Consider the following 26630-nt stretch of genomic DNA (forward strand, 5'->3'; position numbering starts at 1 on the left):
AAGATGTATATACTGCGCCATCCTCAAGGATTAATTTAAACTTGTCCTTAAGCATGTATTTGCAAGTAAAGAAGACTAACACAAGGCAGCCAGAGCTAAGTGCCAAGAAAATTAATTATACAGTCAGGCAGTGCTAGTAGAGCTCCTGAAGAAGAAATAGTTCCCCAAGGAGGGCCAGATGGGTAGGTGCCACCTGCTGAGCTTCAGCCTGTGCTTGGCTTTACCAACTACCACTGTCTTAGAAGCATTTAGAAGCAAAAGTTGAGGGAGAGCTGTTCTTGTAGATGCAGTGACCTTTCATTTGGGCATAACTCTTGTGCCAGCTATGAAGCTAGGAGGATATTTGTGTGCCATATAAATCCTTACCAAAGGGCATCCAGTGCAGATGAGGCTCTTAAGCAGGGAGAACATGTAACATATTCTTTGGATGTCAGTCAGACTCTTTCCCTAGGCACTCCAGTACTTGATCGGTGGGCCTAGGTACAAAGTGCCATGATGGCATAGATAGAGGCTATTCACGGGATCAATAACATGAACTTTCTCTCTCCAAGGCTAACTTGCCTATCCCTATTGCCATACCTAACCTCCCAAAAGCAGAGATCAGCACCTAGCCTCCTATATGGCACCATTTACCAGAGGGATCAGCCAGCCACCTGGTAGCAGGTTGACTGCATTGGACTCCCTCCATCATGAAGTGAGCAGAGAGTTAGACATGGGATAGACAGGTACTCTGGGTTATAGATTTGCCGTCATTGCTTGTAATGCCTCTGCTAGCACCACTATCCGTGGGATTACAAAATGCCTTATTCACCATCATGGTGTTCCTCACAACATTGATTCTAATCAAGGAATTCATTTCTCAGCAAAAGAAGTGTTGCAATGGGCTCAGGTCCATAGAATTCACTCTTATTATATACCTTATCACCCAGAAACAACTGGCCTAAAATAATGGTGAAATGAGCTACTTAAGTCTCAGCTGTGGTTCTTCCAATTAGGAGATAGCCCTCTGAAATAATGGTGTTCTGCCATACAGCATAGAGTATACATTTTGAATCAGGGACCAATATATGGTGCTATTTTTTTCATGGCTAGAATACATAGATCTTAGAATCAAAGGGTAGAGTGGAAGTGGCTCCTCTCACCATTACACTTAATAACTCACAGAATTTTTGCTTCCTGTCACTGCAACTTTGAGCTCTGCCAGTTTGGAAATCTTGGATCCCGAGGAGAAAAGCTCCCACTAGGAGAAGTAACCATGATTCCATTGAATTGGAAGTTGAGACTCCTCTCTGGACACTTTGGGTTCCAGTGCCACTGAATCAACAGATAAGAAAAGGGGATTACTCTACTAGTTGGGGTAATTGATTCAAGAGCTGGTTGCAGGAATGTCTATACCTAGAGCTCAGGGAATTCTCTGGGGCATCCCACACTACTTCCATGCTAATGGAAGTTAAAAGTTAATAGAAATCATAGCAAACAAAAATACACGGGATCTCTAAGGATTCAGACTCTTTAGGAATATATTGGTTTGAGTCATCCCAACAAGTGAGAAATACTGAAATACAGACCAACTGATGTCCTGGCTGAGGATGATGAAAACACAAAATAGGTAGTGGAAAAAGGAAGATTGCACATGCATAGACAGGCAGACACACAAACACAAACACACACACACACACACACACACACACACACTTTATGACCAGCTATATCAACAAAGACTGTAGCCATTATACATATTTTCTTCTTTCTGTGTGTATGTATTATTTTATTTTCTGTCTTTCTTCCCTTATTATGTTACACCATACACATTGTTGGAGATTAACTTTGCAATTTACTCTTGAAGGAAAAACAATATTCAAGTGATGGAACTGTGACTACCTTTGAGGAGAGAATTAACATAACCTAGCAGTGGATAGTGTGACTGTCTCCCAAAAATGAATCCAATGGCTGTTGAACGATTGCAACTCCTCATTTTGAAGGAAAGAATGAGAATGTCTTTCTTTGTACAATAGAAGTTTGCATCTTGTCAGATAAAAGAATAAGATGGTTTTAATGGTTGTAAGAAGTTCAAAGAAAGGATTGTATAAATATTGAGTATCCAAAGGGGTAACCTGTCACACAGTTGTCTTTTCAATTTGAACTCATCCTCCTAAATTCTGCTTTATGATGCTGGGGCTTCTACTTGGCTACTGACCCGTATCAATTGAGGCTCTGTCAATCAAGGCTGCTGGAGGAAGACTGAAGAGCTGGAAGACGAGTAGGAAATTTGGTCCTTCCTCTTGGAGTCTTGTTTCTGTCAGACTTATTTGCCCAGCGATGGCAATTTGTTTCATAGCAGCAGTTGAATACAGTTTGAAGTTTTTCCAACACGGACTCTACACGGACTCTCTGTGCCTCCTCAGAGCCATCAGTTGTAGACCACTTCCTTAGAAGGTTTGAGTCTCAGCTCTATGGGGCCCCTTCTGCAAGCTCAGAGACATTAGCTCCAACCAAGCAGTTCCCCCTTCTCAGAGGTTTAACTCTCAGCTCTGTGTGGCCCCGGGTTCTAGGGATGGTAGCTGCTTCCTGAAGTTGCTAAGTCCCTGATACCCTTGTGTTCTCTTTTGCCTTTTCAGTTAGTAAGCAATTATTCTTGGCTATTTAAAAGTCTTTTGTGTGAATTCCCTATGTTTAAAATGCTCATGATACCTGGCATAGTTTCTGTCCCCTGATTAGACCCTGGCTAATATGTCTCTTAAAAGGAAACTGTACAATGAGGGAGTGAGACAAAAGCGGAAGCCTTACCTTTGAATCTGGCCTTCACACTTCCTTCTCCACAAGATCTTATCCAACTCTGAGTACAGCACTCCCCATCTCATATGTTATGCTCTAGCAACATTGGAACAGACTGCAGCTCCGCATACACCATGTGGTGTCTGCGTCTATGTGACCTACCTCTTCTAGGAATCATGACAGGACCATCTCTTTAGATCAAAGTTGAGTAATGAGGGATGGAGCTGGAGACATAGGTTGGGCCAGGCCTTGAATGGATGACCAAGAGTTTGACTTTCTGCTGCTGAGAGGATAGACTTCCAGAAAGATTTTAAGCTGGAGACTCATATGAAAACAGCAGTACTTCAGGAGCTACATCTGGAAGCCATATTGGAAAGTTCTTCCAGCCCAAAATTTCCCCTCACCATTCTAACATTCCTATTAAGGAAAATATGTCCCCAAAGCTATGCAACTCTTTCTTCCTCTCCTTACCCTGTCAGTGCTACTCTGAGGGCAAAGCTTGTACCTTTTTGCCACCAGAGGAGAGAGCCTCCATCCCCATCATCATGATCACCACTACCACCATTGCATTTTGTAAGTTACCAGTAGTGGATGGAAGAAACCTGGCCAAGGAGGTGGAAGATTGAGAAAGGGAAGAGTGGAGGCTGATGTAAGAGGAGGCTAGAAGAGAGAGACTGGTAGGAAAGAAAGAAGTTTATAAGAGGAGAAATGGGAGATGGGCCTTAGTGAGAATAGTGTGCTCTCATTAATAAGTGAATGCATCAATTCAATAACGACAGAGCAAAATGGACAGAGGGCAAACACTGTTCAGATCCTTCTCTTTTTAGCAGAAGGCTATGCTGTCTTCATTTGAGAGCAACTTGACTGGCAACTTGATACTGCAAATCTAATGGGAATGAGAGTGTCTCATAGGACAATCTTTCCATTAATCTACACCACTTCATTACTTAACAGGGAACGGTGAAACTTAAGAAAAGCTAATTATGGAACAGAAGGGAGAGTTTACTTCCTGATCCCTATGATCCCAAACTCTTCATCCATTAAACAAGTATTTCAATGAGTGTGTCTGTGCTAGATGTTGGGCTCAGAGTATTAAAAGAGATAGGCAGTATGCTTGCCCTCATGAGGTTTATAGTCAGAAATTAAGGTGTGGACATAGGCTAGGCACAGTGGCTCATGCCTGCCATCCCAGCAATTTGGGAGGCTGAGGCATGCAGATCACTTGAGGTCAGGAGTTCAAGACCAGCCTGGCAAACATGGTGAAACCCTGTGTCTAGTAAAAATACAAAAATTAGCTGGGTGCGGTTGCACACACCTGTAATCCCAGGTACTTGGGAGGCTGAGGCAAGAGAATCACTTGAACCCAGGAGGCAGAGGTTGCAGTGAGCCAAGATCACATCATTGAACTCCAGCCTGGGCAACAGAGCAAGACTCCATCTCAAAAAAGTAAAGAAAAGAAAAAAAGATGTGGACATAGCAGAAAGTGTTAAGCGTCCTAAGAGATAAAGCACTATAGGCATGTAAAAAAAAATAAGAAATTCCGATTAGCAATAGATGGGGGAGAGAACCAAAAAAAGCTTCATGAAAGCATGGCATTTGATCTGGGTCTGGAAATGCAGGTAGAGTTTGAACAAGTCCAAGTCAGAGAGGAAGAGGAAGGGCTATAGGCATAGGAAGGGAAGCACGGACTAAGCAAAGGGATGGGAAATCCTGGGGCATGGATGGAGAATAGTAAGTAGGATTATCTGGACAGAGCCTAATGTGACCAAGAGGGTCTTCTTCTCTCTCTCCACCCCTCACAATAATTTCCCCAGCCTCATCCCTCTAGAGCCAACCCACTCTAGCTTTCCCATCTCTTGCTACTTACACCTCCCCATCCGTGCCCCCAGGGAACCCTCAGTCAGAACAGAGGGATTTATGAGCCGCAACTCTCCCTTCCTGAGATCAATGGCCTAAGATCAATAGCTATAATGCAGAAAATTAATCCATATTCATTAGAATTGAATTGAGCAAATGATATTATTAATATAAAAACTCCTTTGGAAGTATACGGAAAAGAATTAAAGGGAAAATTGTTCTAATGTCACTACTATCTGCCAAGCCACAGATTTAAGAAATTCAGACAAAGAGAACTGTTTATTTTCAAAGAAAGCTTGAAAAGTCCTTTAGGGGTATAGCTACGTTTGCCACTAAGATGCAGCAGGTGTGGAGATGGAACAGATGCTTTCCTCCCTGTGGATTTGGAGGTCTAGGAAGTAGAATTGACTAACCCACTTATGAGTCACCTCCAGTCCTAGAATCCTAGGACTGCCATGCTTCTCCCTAACATCATGAGGAGTCACAGATGTGTTTGAGGGATATCAACCACAATCACTAACTCAGAAAACAGCCTGGACTCCTGAAGACCAGTCTGTCTCCTGAACCCCACATCCCAAACCATCATGCACTCACAAACTAAGAAGAGATGTCACAGGAACCACTGTTAGAAAGAAATCAAAGGGGCCAGGTGCGGTGGCTCACTCCTGCAATCCCCACATTTTGAAAGGCCGAGACAGGTGGATCACCTGAGGTCAGGAATTCCAGACCAGCCTGGCCAACATGGTGAAACCTCGTCTCTACTAAAAATACAAAAAATTAGCTGGGCTTGGTGGTGCATGCCTTTAATCCAAGCTACTCGGGAGGCTGAGGCAGCAGAGTCACTTGAACCTGGGAAGTGGAGGTTGCAGTCAGTCAAGATCCCATCACTGCACTCCAGCCTGGGCAACAGAGTGAGACTCTGTCTCAAAAAAAGAAAAAACTCAAAGAGAAGGCACAAGCGTGGCCAGATGAAAGTTCATGGGAATGCAAGCAGAGGGCCTGATTCCAATTTTTACTTCTTCTGTTACTAGTTGTGGGAAACTGATATAATTCCTTTGAGGCTTGTTTTCTTTATCTGTAAATAAAGACAATAATATAATAATTCCTACCTTAACAGGGTTATTATGAAGATTAACTAACAGAAGGCACTATGAAAGAGATTTGCAAACTGCAAAATGCTATTTAACATCACTATATTGCCCTAAAATCTCAAAAATGTTATTCTGAAGGAGGTATATTATTAATGGGATCTATTGGTGGGTTCCATGAGGTCCATAAATGCCCTGAAGCTATATGCCAAATTGTACATATATGTATACATGTACACTTTGAAGTAGAAGAGGGTCCATAGCTTTTAACAAATTCTCTAGGAAGTTTGTGACCCACTAGAGATTGAGAATTGAGAACCCCGACATAAAGATACTGAGTGGCAACTCCCCATCCATGTGCAGATTGAACTAGAGTCTTTCATTTATTAAAGCAATAGGCTTTATTTAAGCAGGAGTCACTGCAAGATGAAGCATCAAAGCCATTGAGGAAAGCTGTAAAATCTTGATGGTTAGAGACAGGAATGGTCTGGGTGCTGATTTGCCGTAAAGCACGTGGAATGGTTTTAATGGCTTCTTGGCCAGTCCTTCAACCCTACACCTAGGGCCTCCATGCCGCCCAACTCCAGGGAGCCCTGTTCAGCCCTATGTGATTAGAGCCTTTTGGAGCCCAGCTGCAGGACTTGCTCTCCTCATATTACATGTGGTGCTCCCTGGAGATGGGCGATTCTCCATCCTCACAGCTAAAGGGGTCAGAGATTCTCTGAGAGCCTCTTGCTTTCTCCAAAACTCTAGTTGCTTCCTTCTTCTGGGCATGAGAGGAGATTTCTGCCCAGAGGGTGAGGGGAGGGTGCATCCAGATTGATTTTTACTTGATATTTTACTTTATATTATCTCATATATGCAATCCACACTCAGGTACAGGGTGGTACTGACTGAGGGCTGCCTGGTGTCTCCCTGGGGTCTCTGGAATCCTCCAAGGGAAAAAAAACTGATCAGCAACCCAACTCAGTAAAGTCATGGTTGGCCAATTGTTGAGTTTTTCTGTTTTTATTACTCACACCACTTTATTCCCCACTGATACCACATGCAAATTCTATCCAATTGGAAGGCCTGTCTCCAAGGCCTTTTCCAGTGCCTATAAGCTGAGGGCTGCTATCATCTGAATGTCCCCTGAAGTTTATGTGTTGAAACTTACTCACCAATGTGACAGTATCAAGAGGTGGGGCCTTTAGGAGGAAATTAAGTCATCAGGGCAGAGCACTCAAGGGTAGCATGAGAGCCGTTACTTATTAAAGGGCTGGAGGGAGTGGGTTCACCCCTTTTCCATCCCTTTAGCCATGTGAGGACACAGTGTTTGTCTCCTCTGGAGGATGCAGACACAAGCCATCATCTTGGAAGCAGAGAGGTGGGGCCCTCTCTAGACACCGAACCTACCAGTGCTTTGATCTTGAATTTTCCAGCCTCTGGAACTGTGAGAAATAAATTTCTATTATGTATAAATTACCCAGTCAGTGGTATTTTGTTACAGCAGCGCAAACAAACTAAGACAGGGGCTTAGAGGATGGCCCCATATTGGAAGGAAATGAGGAGGTCCTCTTGTCCTTGCCCCTGTGAATCTCATGTATCTCTTTCCCTGAAAGGCTCCCAGGATGGGCATTTCACAAACTCCCCTCACCAAGAGACCAAGAGCCTCCTCCCAGGGTTAACCGAAATCCCATTAATAGTGCTGCATGAAGCAGGGAAAATGACTCCTCTCTGGGCTCAGTCCCTTGTAGCCCTTTCAGCCTTTCTCAGGGCCCCATTAACTACTTGGGTCTGTTTTCTTCCTCTGGAATGTATGTGTCTTTTCCTGGGAAACTGCCAAGCACTTGGGGGAGACGGTATGGGCAGAAATGACCACAAAGCTAGAGGGAATGCTTAAGAAATCCAACAACCATTCAACACAGATTTATTGAGCATCTGTCATGTTCCAGGAACTACGTGAGGCACATGGGAGAGATGGGCTCTGGCTGGGCGAGCCCCTCCAGCAACCCAGCTCCTGAGGGCATATTAGCCACTCTATGATGCAGTTCCACAAACTTCTTTTACCTTTGTAGAATTTATTCCAGTCTGTCTAATGGGTAGCATGGCAATTTTTGTAAAGAACATAACCCCCTACTGGACTGCAAATGCCTTAAGGGTGAGGAGGATCCACACAGGTGTTCTGTACCTGTTTGATGAATTAATCAAAAGCAGAATTCATCCTCTGTTATTAACTCTGGAGGCAGTGGGGAGCAAAATTAAATAGGAAAAGAGCAGTGAACATGTACAAAGCTCCTGAAGCTTTCTCCTCAAACACACACACATGCATGCATGCATATGCACATGTGTATGTGAGTGCATGCATGTGCACACACACGTGCACGCACACACACACACACACACATTTAAAAGGGACTCTTGGCTCCCTGCTGCTTGCTTGAAAATGCAAGCTTCAAGAGACAATTAAATATTGATATCTTTACATCTCAGTATTTTCTTTTCAAATCCAAACAGCCCCAACAGGGGCCATTGCTGGTACTTATTTAACTCCTTAAAAATATCAACAAGGGGTTTTATCTTTTTAAAATTAAGTCATTAAGTGCAGAGAAGATGCAACAGGCTATGGGGTGGGAATAGGCTAACTCCCCTGAAACAAGCCTGTGGGGAGTCCCAATTCACTCTCATAGATTTCACCTGGGAGAGCTGGCTCTAAGGGGCCTGGCCAGCTCTGCTAGATCCTGGATTCCGGGTCCAGCCCCCCAGGCCACACCCCCTCCATGGTCTGAAAAGGACAAAGGGATGCTCTCTTGGCAGCTTTCCCCAACAGGCACTTGTGCACCCTGCAATCAGAGGCTTGGCAGAGTTATATAAATTGCCTGTGCATAATGATGGCCTTGCTGAATAGATTAACTCAGCAGGGGGTACCGGACAAAGGCAAGCAGGTGCTGGCTGCTGGGCCCTCAACTCTCTGCCCTAGCACCAAGTGTGGTGCCAGTGCTTCTGGACCACACGTGCTAATGGCCTTTTCATCACACTATACTCTCTTTCCCACCTACCATACCTACCACACACCTCTATCCCAAACATACTCTTGCCTCGTCTCCCACAATCAGTCCCAATAGCCTACCCTCTAGGATATTCAAGATCACGGCTGGAAGGGAAAGTGATGAAACCCTTTCTCAGGAGTTGTTTCATGTAAGGGAGCTTTCAAATGGCTGAATCTTAGCCCCTTGAGTCATTGACAAACATGTCCTATATGTGTCTGTGTTTCATTTTCCATCACGTGGGCAGGACCCATGTTCTCATATTCTCCACAGGACCCAGTCGAGGGCCCTCAACACAGTAAGTGCTCACCAAATTCTTTTTGGAATAGAATTGAATTCCAAAATTATAGAGCAAGAAAGCATCTTTGAAGTTATGCAAGCAGCCAACAGGCATATTCTGATTGTGACGTATGTGCCATGCACTGCGTGAACACTGACACAAGGATTCTAGCCTAGCTCCTATGAGTTCCTGGAAACTATAGGCAAATTATATCTTTATGTGCTTGTTTACAGGGAGAAGGTCCATGGCTTTTACCAGCTCCTTCATGGGGCCGTGGCATCTCCCTAAAAAAGGAATGAACAACTGCTAGTCCAATAGGAAGAACAGATATGAAAACCAACAACCACAACAGTGTGCTATGACCTGGGACAGAGATCAGCAGAAGATGCTTGAGGACATAAAGGAAGGCCCAGTCTAAGAGGACAGAGCCCTGAAATCAGGATTGCTCCTTTCTAAGGCAGATATTACTAGTCCCATATCACTAATAAGGAAAATGAGGTTCAGAGAGGTTAGGCTGCTTGCCCAAGGTCACACATCAGTAGAGCCAAAATCAAAATCTAAGTCTCTCTGATTCCAAGCTTAGTGCTGTTTTGCACTGTCCTTGGCATTTGAGAGCCTGGCCTTGAGACCCCTCATGTTCTATTAGGCATGGGACCCCTGCAATGGCTGTCTGAATTCTGAACAGCCATGGAGCAGGATTGGCAGATAGGCCTCTCTGTCTCCGGTGTGCACATCTTTGCATGCTTCAGCGAACTTTGTGGAGTCTATTTACCACATCTAAGACCAATTTCCTTCCCTTCAGTTGCTTTGAAGATAATTGAAGGTACTTGCATTGTCTGCCTGGGAATGTAAAAAGCCAGCTAATGCTGCAATCGATGCTTCCTGCTTAATGCTGCGCCTCTGCCCAAGCCCGCCCTGAGCAGCAGCTAACACAGCCTTCAGTGATGGCTTCGGCAGATCTTCCCGGCCCGCTACTTTGTTAATCAGAAAGGGGCTGGGGGCTGTGGGGGCCCTCAGGATAATGGCAGGCAGATTGAGTTGTTAAGCCCGAATGAAATATTTAGTAGCACCATTTGCAGGATTCAGCTGGTGGGAGCAGTACTCTTAGCACTGCTTGGGGATAAAAATGGGGGAAGGGTGCCCGCCTTGAGCTCCCCAGGCGAGGGGCACTGATTAGTCTGTTTCAGTCTGCAGTGATGGCGGGAGAGGCAGCACCAGCCCGGGCTGAGGAAATGCCGCAGAGAGGAGGGAGGCGGGGACTGGCCAGGACATGACCTCCTAGCTGGCACCTTTCCCAGGGCAGGCTGGGACTGCCTCAGGAGGGCAAGTTGCCAGGCTCTGCAAAACCACATCTGCAGCCCCTTAGAGGACATGAAACAGGGATACCCACAACTATGGAAAAAGCTCCTGTTGTCTTCATTCATCCCCACTTCTTCTAGGCTCTTATGCTCTGTGTTGGAGCTTAGCTTAACATGTAAGTTTAACAAGGACGCGTAGAGTTGGCTGAAGCATGGGATTGTGAGAGGAGGAAATGGAAAAGATGGTATTCTCCGTTCCTCCTCCTAATCTACTCTGGAAACATAGCATCCCAGCCCTGTGTGCTTTATACCACACCACCACGCTACACTGGCTTCCTCACTTATAAAATAATGGAATCCTGGCATTAGATGGGACTCTGTAGATCACATATTTGCTCAACATTTATTGAGCTCCTGCCAGGCATGGTGGCTGATGCCCATAATCCCAGCACTTTGGAAGACTGAGATGGGAGGATCACTTGAGACCAGGAGTTCCAGGCTGCAGTAAGCTATGATCGTGCCACTGCACTCCAGACTGGGTGACAAAGAAAGACCCTGTCTCTTAAAAAGGAAAAGAAAAGAAAATATTTATTGAGCTCCTAACCTACTATGATCAAGTATATACTAAGCCATCTAATCCATCTCACATTCAATATTCTAATGTCTTCTATTTAAGGCTCAGAAAAGTTAGGCTACTTGCCCACGGAAGAGCCAAAATCAAACTCTAAGTCTCTCTGATTCAAAGCTTAGTGCTGTTTTGCCTTGCACTTGGCATTTGAGAGTCTGGCCTTAAGACCCCTCATGTTCTCTCAGTTATGGGACCCTTACAATTGCTGTCTGAATTCTGAATAGCCATAGAGCTATTGGCCAATTGGCTTCACCCCAGGTAGCCAGTCTTTGAATGCCTTATGAATAAGAAATGCATTATTTCACATTGATCTTCATTCTAACCCATCTTTGTTAAAAATACTTCCTTTTGATCAAGCCAAAATTTGTTTCAGTTTCTATTTATACCATCGGCCCTTGTTCCCTTTTACCCTTCCTCCATTATTGCCAAAGCCACAGTAGAGTCCTTCTGATATCTGAAAACAGCTTCCAGGTTCCTTCCAACCCAGTGGCAAGACCAAAATGTAATTACTAATCTGAGGAACAAGGTGGACTGCAGCAATGCCAAGCCTCTTGGATGTCAAGCAACTTAATCTTTTTCTAACGCTTCTCCCTCATGTTTTTTTTTATTCTTTTTCTCCTTAATCTCCAGGTCTAACACAAAGTCACAAACTCCTTCATAAAAGCAGGTTACAAGATTTCATTTCTTGTCTGTGATAGACTGGCTTGTATCAGACAGATTCTCATGCTCGCTCTGCCACCTGGCTGGAGTGCAGAGGTGATCTTGGCTCACTGCGTCCTCCACTTCCTGGGTTCAAGCGATTCTCCTGCCTCAGCCTCCCAAGTGGCTGAGACTACAGGCGTGTGCCACCATGCCCGGCTAATTTTTGTATTTTTAATAGAGACAGGGTTTCACCGTGTTGGCCAGGATGGTCTCAATCTCCTGACCTCATGATCCACCCACGTTGGTCTCCCAAAGTGCTGGGATTACAGGCATGAGCCACCGTGCCTGGCCAAAAAAAAAAAAAGTTTTTACAATTATTGAAGATCTACCAAAGCAGGCAGGACATATGATCCAAATTTCTGAAAAGAAGAAAAATGAATTGAGAAGCACCCTCCGTTCATGATTGCTCTTCCTTTCGTGTATTCACTGAATCATATATAACAACTCAGACTGAAAAGATAAGCATCAGACAGTAGCTAAGATACTGTAAGGCCAAGCACAGTCTCATGTGGCTGAGGAGACAAGTAGAAGTTCAAAGCTACCAAGTAATCAAGGACATGAGGAGATGAGATCCTGGAGAGAAGAGATCAAATAAGTGAACCCAATATTCAATGCCAATTTCTCTCAAGCCATTTGTGATCTGTAATCAGCAACTGAGGGGCTGAGAAACCTAACCAAAAAGTGCGAGGCTAGAAAATTTAAAAAGAGCGTTTTAGCACTCTTACAGTGCTAGGGAGACTTGAAGACCACCAAGGAAGAGACCTGGTAAACACTTCAGGCTTTAATTTGGGACACACGAAGTACTAAAGCCAAAGAATAAAAGGAAGTAGAGAATTTATGAACCTTCACAGAGAATAGAACCGAGCTTCAGATACAGGTGACCTGCCCCCACCCTAACTGACTAAGTAAACCTTAACTGGAAAAAGATAACATCATCCAGAGACTACAATTTTTCATAATAATGGGTGACATTTAATTAGAATTAACTAGACATTCTAGGACATAAAATGAAATAACTAAGAACCAAAATAAAAAACAGATTATAGAAACAGATTCACAGCTGAACCAAAATACTGATGTTTTCAGACACAGATTTTAAAATAACTGTGATAAATATCTATAAGGAAATAGATCAAAAATGGGAAATTTCAGCAAAAAAAACACCTTGAGATCTATAAAAAGAACCAAATTACAATTCTAAAACTAAAAATATATAACTAAAATTAGTAAGTTGTATTTAACAAGAGATTAAACACCACTGAAAGAAGGAAGAGGTTGGAATGATAGATTAGAAGACAATACCCAGATTGTAACAAGAGAGAATATTTTTAAGAGGTGGAAATATAGAAAAGAGTGTAAGAAACATATGGGACGATGAAAAGTTCTAATAATATATTTGGAGTCCCAGAGGAAAAGGAGAGAAAAAAATGTGGCATAAACAATATTTGAAAATTACTGGCTGAGAATTTTCTAAGACTGACATGTGACATCAAGCTACAGATTTTTAGACAGCCCTAAGCAGGATAAATGTATACTCAAGCATACCATACCCAAACTGCCAAAAATCCAAAACCAAGAGAAATAGTTAAGGCAGCCAGAGAAAAACCCACATTGTTTTCAAATGAGTAACAATAATACATAGATAACTTATCAGTAGAAATTATAAAAGTGATCAAAGTAATAATTGTCCATTTATTATCATTTATCAAACATGCATGTGTAATCTCAGGAATAACCACTAAAAGGATAGCAAAAAACTATATAACTAACACAATAATGGAAACAAGAAAACAAAGCTAGGCATGCTGGCTCACACCTGTAATCCCAGTGCTTTGGCTGGCCAATGTGAGTGAATTGCTTGAGCTTAGGAGTTCAAGACCAGCCTGAATAACATGGCAAAACCTCCTCTCTACAAAAAATACAAAAATTTGCCAGATGTGGTGGTACACATCCATGGTGCCAGCTACTCATGAGGTTGAAGTGGGAGGAGTGAAGAGTGAGTACCACTGCACTCCAACCTGGGCAACAAAGCAAGACTCTGAAAAAAAAAAAAAGAAGGAAGGAAGAAAGAAAGAGAGACAGAGAGAGAGAGGGAGAGCGAGGGAGGGAGGGAAGGAGAGAAGGAAGGAGGGAGAGAAGGAAAGAAAAAGAAAAAAAGAAGAAAACATACTTGATTAACTCGAGCTGAGCATGGTGATGGGCGCCTGTAATCCCAGCTACTTCGAAGGCTGAGGCAGGAGAATCGCTTGAACCCAGGAGGCAGAGGTTGCAGTGAGTTGAGATCGCGCCACTGCACTCCAGCCTGGGCAATAGAGCGAGACTCTATCTCAAAAAAAATAAAAAAAAAAAAACTCGATTAACTCAAAAGAAGAAAAGAAAGGAGGATAAAGGGGCATCTGGAAGATACAAATAGAAAACATGTAGTGCACTTAAGCCCCAAAATGTTAGTAATCACATAAAAGGATAAATACATTAAATCCTTATATTGGAAACAAAAATTGTAAGACTATTGATAAGATCTTAATATCTATATATATTTATATTATCCTGAAGACAAACATAAAGTTTCTGAATTGGAGAAGACTATTATTACTCACAGCAATAACTACAGCAGTTTCCCATGCCCAATCGCCCACTGAGGTGTGGGGCAATGAGACCCAGATGGTTAGGCTTGTGCATGCAAGGCAGGGAGTGGGGTGGTGGGGCGGTGGTATGGTTTCTGGTTTCTGGCTTTACAGGAGAGAAGTTCCAAAATTATAAGTATGGGCATTTACATAGAAACAGATACAACTGCCTTCCCTGTTGTCTTCTAAGAGAGGGAGAGGAGCCTTGTTTTTCTAATGCAAACAAATTTTCTCAGGGAAGAGAAAAGAAAAAGTCTCTACTCTAAAGTGCAAGTATTTGGCTCTTGGTAAGATGAGTTTACCTATCCCTTGAATAGGAGCAGATGGCTCCATTACAAAGGAAAAAAGTGGTTCCAGGTCTATCATCCTTAGACTGTGAGAAGCAAATGTGTCTGGGGAAAAGAGAAATGCTCCATTGTTAGAGCATGTCAATTTTCTTTGTTCCAAAAGCTCTAACCATGCAGGAACATGGAAATAATCATATTGCTTTTCAATAACTATGATGAAAATAAACAACTATAGGCTACTTACAAGTGATGTACCTTAAATATAAGACCACAAAAAGGATGAAAGGAAAAGAATGGAAAAAAATATACTATGCAAACACTAACCAAAAAAAGATAGTATGGCTATACTGTCTTTAGATAGAGTAGACTTTGAGGCAAGAAGAGTTGACAGAGAAAATGAAATATGTTTTACAATAACAAAAACAATATAAAAACATATATCATACATTTTATAATAAGAAAACGATCAATCCACTGGGAAGATATAAAATTTTATCTGTGTATCCACCTCATAACATGGCCTCAAAATGTAAAATGCAAAATTTAGAGCAAGGAAAAATAATTTCATATATTTTTCCCAGTAACAGAATAAGCACATAGAAATAACACAAAGGATATAGAAGATTTGAAAAATATACTTAATAAACCTAAACTAATTAAAATATATAAAAATACCATACCTCACACCCTCTTGGAGCCAAGGTAGAGTAACCAGTACCAGATATACCCTCCTACCGAAAATAACTAAGAATTTTAAGAAAATTTTACTTTCTTGTTTGTGAAACAATGTTTCTTAAAACTTTGGACATTAAGCAAAAAATAACAGTGATTTCTGAGAAATGGGAAATAAAGGAGGTAAGTGAACTCTACAGCTGCCCTTGGTTCATTGCCTAAAGAGAGTTTCCATGCTGTGGTGCAAGGAGGGGAACCCAGGAGGAGTCCAGTGATCTCTGAATTGAGGGGATAGATCAAGAGTCAGAGGAGACCAGGGGAGTTAGGGTTCACTCATACCACAGCTCACTAATTCTCTCTTTTTATTTTTTTAGTCTTATTGTATTTGTGTATTTTATTTACCTGTGTATCCACCTCATAACATGGCCTCAAAATGTGAAATGCAAAATTTGCAGCAAGGAATAATAAATAATTTCATAGCAATGGCAGAAACTCCTGCTATGTATTCAGGTTTCCTAATATTTTCTTGTACAATGTCTAAGCTACCATAATTTTATTCAGTGTATTTTTTATCTCAAACATTGCAGTTTTCATCTCTTGAAGTTCAAATTGAGTCTATTGTTATATCTTTTATGCCTCTACTTTACATAGCATAATATTTCTTTTAGCTTTTTGAACATATGGAATATAGTTATAATAAGTGTTATTATGCCCTTTTGTACTAATTCTACCATCTGGATCAATCTTTATCGATTTTTCTCCCCATTATGGGTATAATTTTAATGCTACTTTACACAGTTTTTTTTTATGGGATGCCAAGCATTATAAATTTTATCCTGTTAGGTGCTGGATATTTTTGTATTCCTATAAGTATTCCTTAGATTTTTTCTGAGATGCAGTTAAAATATTTGAAAACAGGTTGACCTTTTTGAAGCTTGCTTTTCAGCTTTGTTAGATAAGACTAGAGTAGCATTTATTCTAGGCTGAATGTCCTCCACTACCAAGGCAAAATACTTCTGGATTCTGTCCCTGATGCTCCATGAATTATGGTTTCCACTTTGTATAGTGGGAATAGTCACCACATCAGTCAAGTATGAGAGCCATAGATTGCCCCATCTCATCTTTTCAGGTATTTCTTTCCCTGGCCTCAGGTAGTTTCCTCAAATGTATACTCTTAGTAGTATCCAGATGAATATTTAAAGAAAACCCTCTGCAGATTTTTGAAGTTCTTTCGATCTTTCATATGACTCTCTCCTCTCCTTCAGTTAGACTGCAATAAGTTAGAAATGTATACTATAAATCCTTAAGAAAACACTAAAATGACAAAACAAAAAATTATAACAAATAGGTCAACAAAAGTAATAAAATGGAATAACAAAAATACTCACAAATAATAGACATCTTAGGCAAATCAAATACAATAATATATAAAAAGGATAATACTTCATGACTAGGAACTTTAGGTTGGTTTAATATCCAAAAATTAATATAATTCACCATGCTAACAGAAAAAAAAACAAATAATATAATCCTTTCAATAGATACAGAAAAAGCATTTGACAAAATTTAATGATCATTTCTTATTTTTAAAGTTCTCAGAAAACTGGGAATCAAAGAGAACTACCTCACCCTGATAAAGTCCATCTGTAATAACCTATACCTAATATCACACTTGAAGCAAAAGTTAAGTACAAATGGCTTTACCAGTGGATTCTACCATGCATTGAAGAAAAAAATAATGCCGATCATATACAAACATACATGCAAAAATTCAAAACAAATTATTAGTAAATTGAATCCAGCAATTTATAAAAAGAACAATACATTACAATTAACTTGGGCTTATTCTAAGAAAGCAAAGTTTGTTTACTACTTAAAAATTGATCAGTGTAATTGATTGTAATTCACCAATTAAAAGGATGAAGAAGAAAAAAATTACATAATTATCTCAATAGATATAGGAAAGTCATTTGATAAAATTCAATGTCTGTTCTTGTTTAAAATTAGAAAGGAATAAAAAGCTTAGCAAATTAATGACAAAAGGAAACTTCCTTAATTTCATAAAGGACAACTACAAAAAAATTGCAGCAAACACCATTCTTAATGATAAATATTGAAAGACTTACCTTTGATATCAGGAGTGATGCAATGATGTTTGGTTTCACCTTCCTTATTCAACATTATATTGCAGGTCTTATATAGTCCAGGGCAAGAGGCAGAGGAGGATAAAATAATTGAAAATAAATACATAGGATAATCTTGTAGTTCACAAGCATGATGTTTGCCTTTTCACACTCGTATGAGATGTGCCTCCCTTGAACCTTGTTATGATGTTGGCACATTACCCATCTGACGTGAAAAAGAAAAATAAGGAAAAAAATAAATAAAGCTGTCACTTTGTGTATTTGAAAACTGAAAATAATGTATGAATAAAATGATAGAGTTAAATTAATTTCAATTCTATCAACAAGTCAAACGAGGTCACAGCTCAACATGCAAAAATTAATTATATTTCTGTATACAACCAACATTTTTTTAAAAAATTATAAAATATCCTTTTCTGTAGCATCAAAACATGAGTACCCTAAAATAAATACAACAAAATATGTGCAAAACCTGAAGACAAAAAACCAATATGACTGATTAAGATAAATTAAAGGAGACCAAAACTGGTGGGTTAAGATAACATAGTTATTTATTGAAAAAATCAATATGGTAAATGTGTTAATTCTCCCCAAACTGATAAAAAATTCATTGTCATTACAATCAAAATTTTCAACTTTTTAAAAAATTTTGAAGACATTGACAAACTGAATCCAAAATTTATGTAAAAGTGCAAAGTATTAAAATAACTAGGAGAATTTTGAAAAATAGTAACAAATTTGGAGGTCTTAAACTACCAGATATTAAGATAGATTATAAAGCTCTTGTAATTAAGATGCTTGTAGAAAGGGCACAAAGTTAGCCAATGCACAACAGAACAGAATAGAGAACCCTAAAACAGACTAATGTGTGCTGTCATTTGCCTTATCACAAAGGCAAGATGACAGAACAATGGGAAATAGACTTTTAAAGAAATGAAGCTTAATCAATTGAATATTCATATAAAAAAAAGCAAATTTTGATCCCTACCTCACACCATACACAGAATCAATTTTGGATGTGTTGTAAATGAAAAAGTGAAAAGTAAAACAATGAAGCTTTTAGAACATGGGAGAACATGTTAATGGCTTTGGAGTAAGCAAATATTTCTTAAACAGGGCACAAAACACATTAATCATGAAGAAAAATATTGGTAATGAGCTGTTATCAAAATTTAAAACTTCTGTTTATCAAATGATACCTTAAGAGTGAAAAAGCAGGCTGGGTGCGGTGGCTCACGCCTGTAATCTCAGCACTTTGGGAGGCCAAGGCAGGTGGATCACGAGGTCAGGAGATCGAGACCATCCTGGCTAACATGGTGAAACCCTGTCTTTACCAAAAATACAAAAAATTAGCCAGGCGTGGTGGCAGGCACCTGTAGTCCCAGCTACTCGGGAGGCTGAGGCAAAAGAATGGTGTGAACCCAGGAGGCGGAGCTTGCAGTGAGCTGAGATTGTGCCACTGCACTCCAGCCTGGGCGAAAGTGTGAGACTCCATCTCAAAAAAAAAAAAAAAAAGAGTGAAAAAGCAATTCACATAGTAGGAGAAGGTATTCACCCTATACACTATGAATAAATTCATGTCCAACATATATAAAGGAATTCTACAATCAGTAGGAAGAAGTATACATATTTCATATTTTCCAACAGAAAAACGTGAAAAATATGAATAGGTACTGCACAAAGGATGATATGCGTGTATGCAAAAAGCCTATGAAAAGGCACTCAATTTCACTAGTCATTAGGGAAATGTAAATTAAGAAACCACAATGAATTACTACTACACACTCACCAGAATAAAAAAATTTAAAACACTGATAATAACCAAGTAATGGCAAAGATGTGGAGCAAATGAAACTCTTATAGATTGCTGGTATAAGCATACGTTGGTAAAACCACAAGTCCGCTCCTAAGTATATATCTTAGGAAATGTCATGTAGAAAATATATGTGGAAATGCACGCATATGTGTACAAAATAATATTCCTAATAGCAACACACTGGGTCAGGGCAGGAGGAGTCCATCAATAGTAGAATGGATAAATAAAGTGTGATATACTCACACAGTGGAGTAGTACACAACAACAAAAAAAGAATTAGTGCTACCACATACAACAGCGCAGATTTACCTTATAAATATAAAATGGAACAAAAGAAGTCACACAGAGAAAAGCACATACTGCATGATTCTATTTGTATAAAATTCAAAAGTAGGCAAAACTAATCTGTAGCAATGGAAGTCAGAATAGTGGCTATGTTTAATGGGGTTAATGACTAAGAGAGGCATGACAGAAGTTTGGGGCTACAGGTAATAATGTTTCCTGATCTGGATGACAGTTGGTTAAATGACAGTGAAAATTTGCGAACTTGTACACTTGTAATTTGCGCACTTCTTTGTATGCATTTTATACTTCAATTTTGTAAATGCTTGCCAAAAATAATAAAAAAGGTTATAAACATCATCCATAGCATGATTCTATATATGTAAGTTTGTATAAATAATATATACTAAGCATAATATATAAAACTATATCTAACAAAATGCTAACAGTAATTGTACCTAGGTGTTGGTTTATGAGTCATTTTCACTTTCTTCTTTATACCTTTTTGTATTGTCTGAATACTTTCAATGAAAATGTATTGCTTTCATAAAAGCTAAAATAAAGTTCACATTTTTAGATGGTACAATGGTATTGTGGTTATGTTTAAAGAATAAGAGTTCTTATCTCCAAGAAACACATAATTGAAGCATTTACAGATGAAATAATATGATGTCTAGCAGGGGGTAGGGAGAAGTTGGAAACATAGATTTTTTTTTTTAATGGCCGTATGTTGGTAATTGCTGAGACTGAGTAACAGTCCGTGGGGATTCATTATACTTTTTCCTCTACCTATGTGTGTTTGAATAATAAAGACTTGAAAAACAAACAGTCTTTCATAAACATAGAACTTATGCATGGCAGACATTACCCATAGCAAAAGCTATGCATAATCTGTATACAGCCGAGAGAAGATGGATTATTAGAGAACATTTTCTCAATAATTGGGTGGAGGGCAGCTGGATTCCACCAAAAAATGTTGTCATGGAGACTGTGTTCATGCCTTGTTAAAGGTCCTCTGGGATCCAAGCCTTGTTCAAGAGTCCAGCCTTATAGAAAAACTGCCCAAAGGGAGGAAATTACTCATGGGACCATAGACTCCCACCAACCTAGAAAGGATCTAAGCCCTAATAGAGAGTGCAGTCGTGCAGAAGATGGACCACCAATACCTGAGCCTTCTCTAGAGCTTTTCTGAAAGAAGACAAAGGGCAACTTCTTTCACAGAGAATCAGAACCTACCTTAGAAGTTTCTTGCCTTTTTAACTCTGGGAGTAAGGTATCAGGACAGGAATTGGTGAAGAGATGGGGAGAAGAGAGTCTTATTGCCTTAGATGAAAAGGCTGCTGTGAGTTCTGGCCAGACTACAGGCCCTTGGGTGCTGTCTACAGTGGCCCTGGGATCCCCGCTCAGATAATTTGATTGGCTCTCATCCTAACGTTGGTCTACTCTTCGGTCACTTAAGCCTGATCCAGCCTTGATCTGAGTACAACCATACCTCAAATTGTCTTTTTGACCAACCTTGTGTTGACATTCTCAGATGCTATAGTCTTTTCTATAACCTCTTTTGGCTAATGGATAAAAGTACCACTAGCTGAATTTGCAACAAATTTCAAGTACAGGTCAAAGACCTTAATTCCTTTTGGAGAGGGATGTTAAGTAGGAGGAGTCAGTAAGGCAGCTGAGAAACCTTGTAACTAGGGAAAAGCCCGCCATGATTCACAAAATCAAGAATTAAACTGCTGCCTAAAATTTATGTTTCACTTTGGCTTTTAATCTGGGAACAACCTGGAACTTGAGGATTGATCAAGGACAGCAAACTAAGGCATTCTCTAGAACAACACTGTCCAATTGAAATACAATGCCAACTACAAATGTGAACCACATATGTAATTTTACATTTTCTCATAAGCAATTTTATTTATTTATTTATTTATTTATTAAGACAGAGTCTCGCTTTGTTGCCCAGGCTGGAGTGCAATGGCGCGATCTCGGCTCACTGCAACCTCTGCCTCTCAGGTTCAAGTGATTCTCCCACCTCAGCCTCCCGAGTAGCTCGGATTGCAGGCACCCGCCACCATGCCCGGCTAATTTTTGTATTTTTGTGGAGATGGGGTTTCACCATGTTGGCCAGGTTGGTCTTGAACTCCTGACCTCAGGTGATCCACCCACCTCGGCCTCCCAAAGTGCTGGGATCACAGGTGTGAAACACCACACCCAGCCTCATAAGCAATTTTAAAAGTAAAAAAGAAGCAGGTGAAATTAATACGGTAGTCAGTTCTTTAGTCTAATATATCCGAAATATTATTATTTCAATATGTAATAAAAATGTTAATGGAATATTTTACATCTCTTTTGTACTATATCTTTGAAACCCAGTGTATATTTTATACTTGGGGTACATTTCAATTCAGAATAGCCATAATTCAATAACCCAATAGCACATGTGGCTAGTAACATCTTCTTGGACAAGGACAGCACTAGAAGCCAAGGAGGGAACTATCCTGTTCTGACTATCAAAGACTATTATAGCTGAGGAACTGGACATTCCATCGTAAACTGTCCTAACATCCTCCACATGCCAGCCATGCACAAGCCCTGGAGAAATCACTGGTGAGCTTGTTCTATTCAAGTCCTGAGATAATATTGGATCTACATGAAGCAATAACTGACAATAGTTATGGAATGGGTAAAAATGTTATCAAGCTGTTCCCAGAATCTATTTTATTCATGCTGAATGATGATACTTGGCCATTTCAATAAAGTTGAATAATTTATATATTTAAAGTATAATTGACATGTAAAGGTGTGCTAATATCTCTTAAAAGTCATCGGAAACCTGGTGGTTCCAACCACATGACCCTCTCTCAGTGAGGAGCAAAGTACTCAAAGGAAAATATAATCACACTTCCACATGCAAAACTTGTGGAGGTAATCCCAGAAAATGAAAAGATCTCAATGAAATACCAGAAAGATAAATCTGGGAAAAAATATAACATGATGCAATCAATTGCAGTTTGAGAGTAAGGGGCAATGGGCAGGATGACGTGATGAAGCAGTGTGGGCTTTGGAGCAATACTGTTTGACCTTGAGATGTCTCGAGTCTCTATTCTCTTCCTTATAAAATGGAATAATGGTGTCTGCTTCTCAGTGGCTATAAGGATTAAATGAGGTAAAACACAATGCATAGCAAGTGCCTTACCCAGGGTAGATGCAAAAAATGGATTATTTTCTTTTTGTTATCAATCAATATTTGTTCAATAGCCACTATGTAATAGACACTGAAAAAAATCACAGCATATAAAGAGGTATTAGTGGATGTAGGGTGGTGAGTACAACTCACAGGGCTTGTCCTATCTAAGAAAAGCTTCTACTCAGCTCTGTGACCCAAGACAGGATTTGTTGCTTGTGTACCACTCACTTAGGGGTCTCTAGAGCAACAACACATTAGCCTCAAGAGTTTAGCTTTGTCCAATCCCTTGAACATTATTCTGGCTTTTGACAGACATTGCATTCAAGGAGATGTTGGGAAAATTTCTAGAGTATGCAGAGGGCCGATGAGGATGTGTCCACATAACTCAAAGGTGCAGAATCCAGGAAAGCCCAATACTACAGGAATGAAAGGATGTCAAGACAGAGACAACTACCAAAAATCCTCTGTGACTTTCTGGATCACCTCTTTCTCTTGCCTTGCTCCACACTGCTCTGGAGTGCCCATTGTTTTCCAAGCTGCCCAGTGCCGAGCAGGGGACCACAGTACCATGATGAACCAGTAATTTCTGGAGAGCTGCAGCTAAACAGTGTCTCACCTGCTGCATCAGATCTCAACAGAAGCACAGGTGTAGAACAGGGGAGCATATTGACAGTCTACAGGTACACGCCTAGAGATACAAGATTTAAGCACCAGCTAGTAAAGGGGTTGTTAATGTGCAGGGTTTTATGCTTTTGTTCTTGTTCAGCCACTTGGCTTTGCAATGAGAACCTCTACCTGCTCCCACCCACTTCCCTTTCCCAGCATCTGGATTCTCACTCCAGCAGTCACCCTGCACCCTTCCGTGGCACATCTGCAGAGGGCAGGCCATGACCTTGGGTTTCTCCTGGCCTGCTGATCTCCCAACAAGCCAGAGGTAAGCAATAGCTCCTGGGGCCGTGCATCTTACCCAAGGTAGGTGCCTTCCAGTCAGATCACCAACAGGGATTTAGTACATATGAGGCCCCATGCTGGACATCAGGAATATCACTGTAAATGAGACCTAGGAGGGGACAGCTAAGAGACAGTGAGGGAGATAAGAAAGCCCAAATCATAGAAGAGGTGGAACTGACTACCTTTGAATCCTACCATGAAACATTGCACCTTTCAGGCATTGCCTAATTTAGCCTTCAGCACAGCTCCGTGAAATAGAAACTGTTACCCCATTTCACAGATGAGAAAATTAAAGCGACTCATAGAGTGAAAATAACTTGTCCAAGGTCCTCTTTACAGGATTCGTCAGAGCCGATACTGGAATCCAAGTCCCTCTGACTTTAGTAATGCTTTCACTACCAAGTCACTACACTTTATGTGAACATCTACCAGCCTCTTAGACCCCAGCAAGTGAACCTACCCAAGAAATTCAGTAGAATGTGTATGGAAGGGGCAGTTTTGGTGGAATTTTCCTTTTCCTCATGGGAAGCCTCACTCAGTTAAATCCCTCAGCCACTGTGATTCTGTGCCTGACTCTCTGGCTCACACGCAAAGAACATTCATCCCATGAGACTCACCCTGCATCTGCCCAGTCACCTTTGGGATCTGCCACTTCCTGCACACTGTGGAGCAGGCCCAGAGCAGCTACAATGAGCCCCAGCCCAGCCTGGAAGCTAAATCATCAGTGACCCAAGTCTTCTCAAACCTGAAAACCTTACAGCTGGAAGGAGCCTTCAAGGTCATCTCATCCAACTCCACATCTCAGTTGGAGTCATCTCCATAGGGACTCCAGCTGCCTCTCACTCTCCTTCTCCTCTTAAGAAGTTTCCCAGCCTCTGCTCAATGGCCTACATCCGGTGATCAGGAACTTGCCCAGGCCACCCTTGGTCAGCTTTAGCTGGAGAAAGCTCTTTCTTGCATGGAGCCCAAGGCTATCTACGTCCCTTTTGGCTTCTACACACGTCCTATTTCTGCCCATTAGAAATATGGAGAACAAGCATGTCCTCTCATGCACACACAGGCCCTCAGAAGATGGTTATAACACTCCCACCAGTCTTTTGGCCTCCAGACCAGACATCTACATTTTCTTCAACCATCTTCAACAAGACATAGCATTTACCTCCCACCCCATCTTGATCACTGTCCACGCAATGTGCTGCCACTGACAAGTTGTTCAGTGTACTATACAAGAGGGTCATTATTTGCTACAGTTTTCTCCTCTTTCCTCTCTCTCCTCTCTTTCTTCTCTCTCCTCTCCTCTCCTCTCCCATCCCCTCCCCTCCCCTCCGCTGTCTCTCTCTCTCTCTCTCTCTCTCTCTCTCTCTGTCTCCTTCTCTTTCTCCCAGGTTCATCACAAAGAAAAAGTTAGACCAGGTGCTGTAGCCTCATTCCCAGGTACTCCCATGGGCTCTGGCAGCCAACTTGTTAGTATCTCTATCAGGGGTGCAGCCAGGCCCCCACCACCACCTTTCAGAGACTTTTGCTACCAGCCATTGCTAGAGGAGATGGGCACATACAAGCAGAACAGGTTACATTGCCAGGACTTGGCATGGGCTCAGAAACTTCAGAACTCTGAGTATTACTGTGGGACAATCTGCCCCTTTAATTCCACAGTACTACCTTCATCCACATACTACGGGCAGTCCAGGGCAAATAACAACTTCCATGCCAACCGCCTGTAGAGCTGGAACTGTACACTTTATTTTCGAGGATATTTCTCTACTTCCCGCCATAGGAGCTCTTCTGTGTTTTGGAGGGCCATAAGAGAAGCTGCAAAGACTTGGCCTAGAGGATGGGACAATATCCTAGACTACATGCTGGGATGCTGAGACTCATGGCAAAGCTATCTGATGACAGCTGTAGAAACTATCCTTTGCCCAGAGATTAGGAGTGGCAGGAAACTTCATCACCCAAACATTGTGGGAAACCCCTCAGATCTGAAGGGCATATCTTGAAGTTCAGCCTGAACCCACACATGTGGCTCGCTCCTGCTCCCCACAGTTACACAATCAGCCTGCCTGACTGCCCAGGGGGCTGGAAGCTCCGGAAGAGCAAACTGCACTCCTCCTGCAGCCTGGCTGTGACATCACACCAGTTCTGAGGATACATGCAGGGGACGCCAGGGGCAGCTCCTGGGCAGGAGGGCCCTGGGACCGCTGCCTGCCTCACAAATTTTATATGCCGTCTAAGACCTGTCCCCAAGGCCTTACAGTCAATTAGGGGACACATCACACCCTGGTGGTGGAGAGTTCAGTCATACAACAGGCAGCAGAGATGGGGTATAGGCCATCCAGGGAGTTAACCACACAGGAAAGGCTAGAGGAGGAATCTTGTAGAGAAAGTGAACTCTCCCAGGAATATACAAGTGGGCGGTCTGGTGGATCTCTGAAGCCAATACATCCGTTCCAGCAATTCCTCTGATGCTGGCCTGGATAGGGCTGTAACAGCAAACACCCACCGGATGGTACCCTCAGGTCCATGCACCCACCTTCTCCACACCTCTGGCCCAGCCAGCCCACCCCAGCTCCAGGCCTAGAGGCCGGGGAACACTGTAAAAGGAGGACCAGCCCTCTTCCTGAGCCTTAGTCTCCCTTTCTGCAGCTTCCCTTCTGCACTCCCAGGCTCCCCTCTCACTCTATCCTCCTGCTTATCCCCCATCTAAAAGCACTCACAAAGGGACCTGGCAAAGCTCATTCACAGCTACACGTTGCCTTTTAAAACACAGATGCATTAAACTAAGGGAATAAACATTCAAACCTTGGAATCTTACACATCAAGACATGGGTAGGGTGGCCGGGTGTGGTGGCTCACGCCTGTACTCCCAGCAATCTGGGAGGCCAAGGCACGTGGATCATCTGAGGTCAGGAATTCGAGACCAGCCTGGCCAACATGACAAAACCCTATCTCTACTAAAAATACAAAACTTAGCCAGGAGCGGTGGTGTGTGCCTGTAATCCCAGCTGCCAGGGAGGCT

At 41.6% G+C, this 26630-nt stretch overlaps 1 long non-coding RNA gene and 1 other non-coding gene across 3 annotated transcripts in view; one reads left to right on the plus strand and one right to left on the minus strand.

Annotated features, from left to right (window-relative positions):
• Window positions 1-26630, minus strand: part of LOC129525561 (uncharacterized) — a 565073-nt gene that overhangs the window by 422190 nt on the left and 116253 nt on the right. For both annotated transcript variants that reach the window (XR_010129200.1, XR_008669950.2), the window contains exon 2: window positions 17364-17586. This is a non-coding gene — a long non-coding RNA (uncharacterized lncRNA). The remainder of the gene's footprint in view (window positions 1-17363; window positions 17587-26630) is intronic.
• Window positions 17491-17592, plus strand: LOC115936404 (small nucleolar RNA U13). The gene has a single exon (XR_004071894.2). It is a non-coding gene; the product is annotated as a small nucleolar RNA U13 (small nucleolar RNA).

Source organism: Gorilla gorilla, chromosome 9 (genome assembly GCF_029281585.2).
Source record: "Gorilla gorilla gorilla isolate KB3781 chromosome 9, NHGRI_mGorGor1-v2.1_pri, whole genome shotgun sequence".
NCBI lineage: Eukaryota > Metazoa > Chordata > Mammalia > Primates > Hominidae > Gorilla > Gorilla gorilla.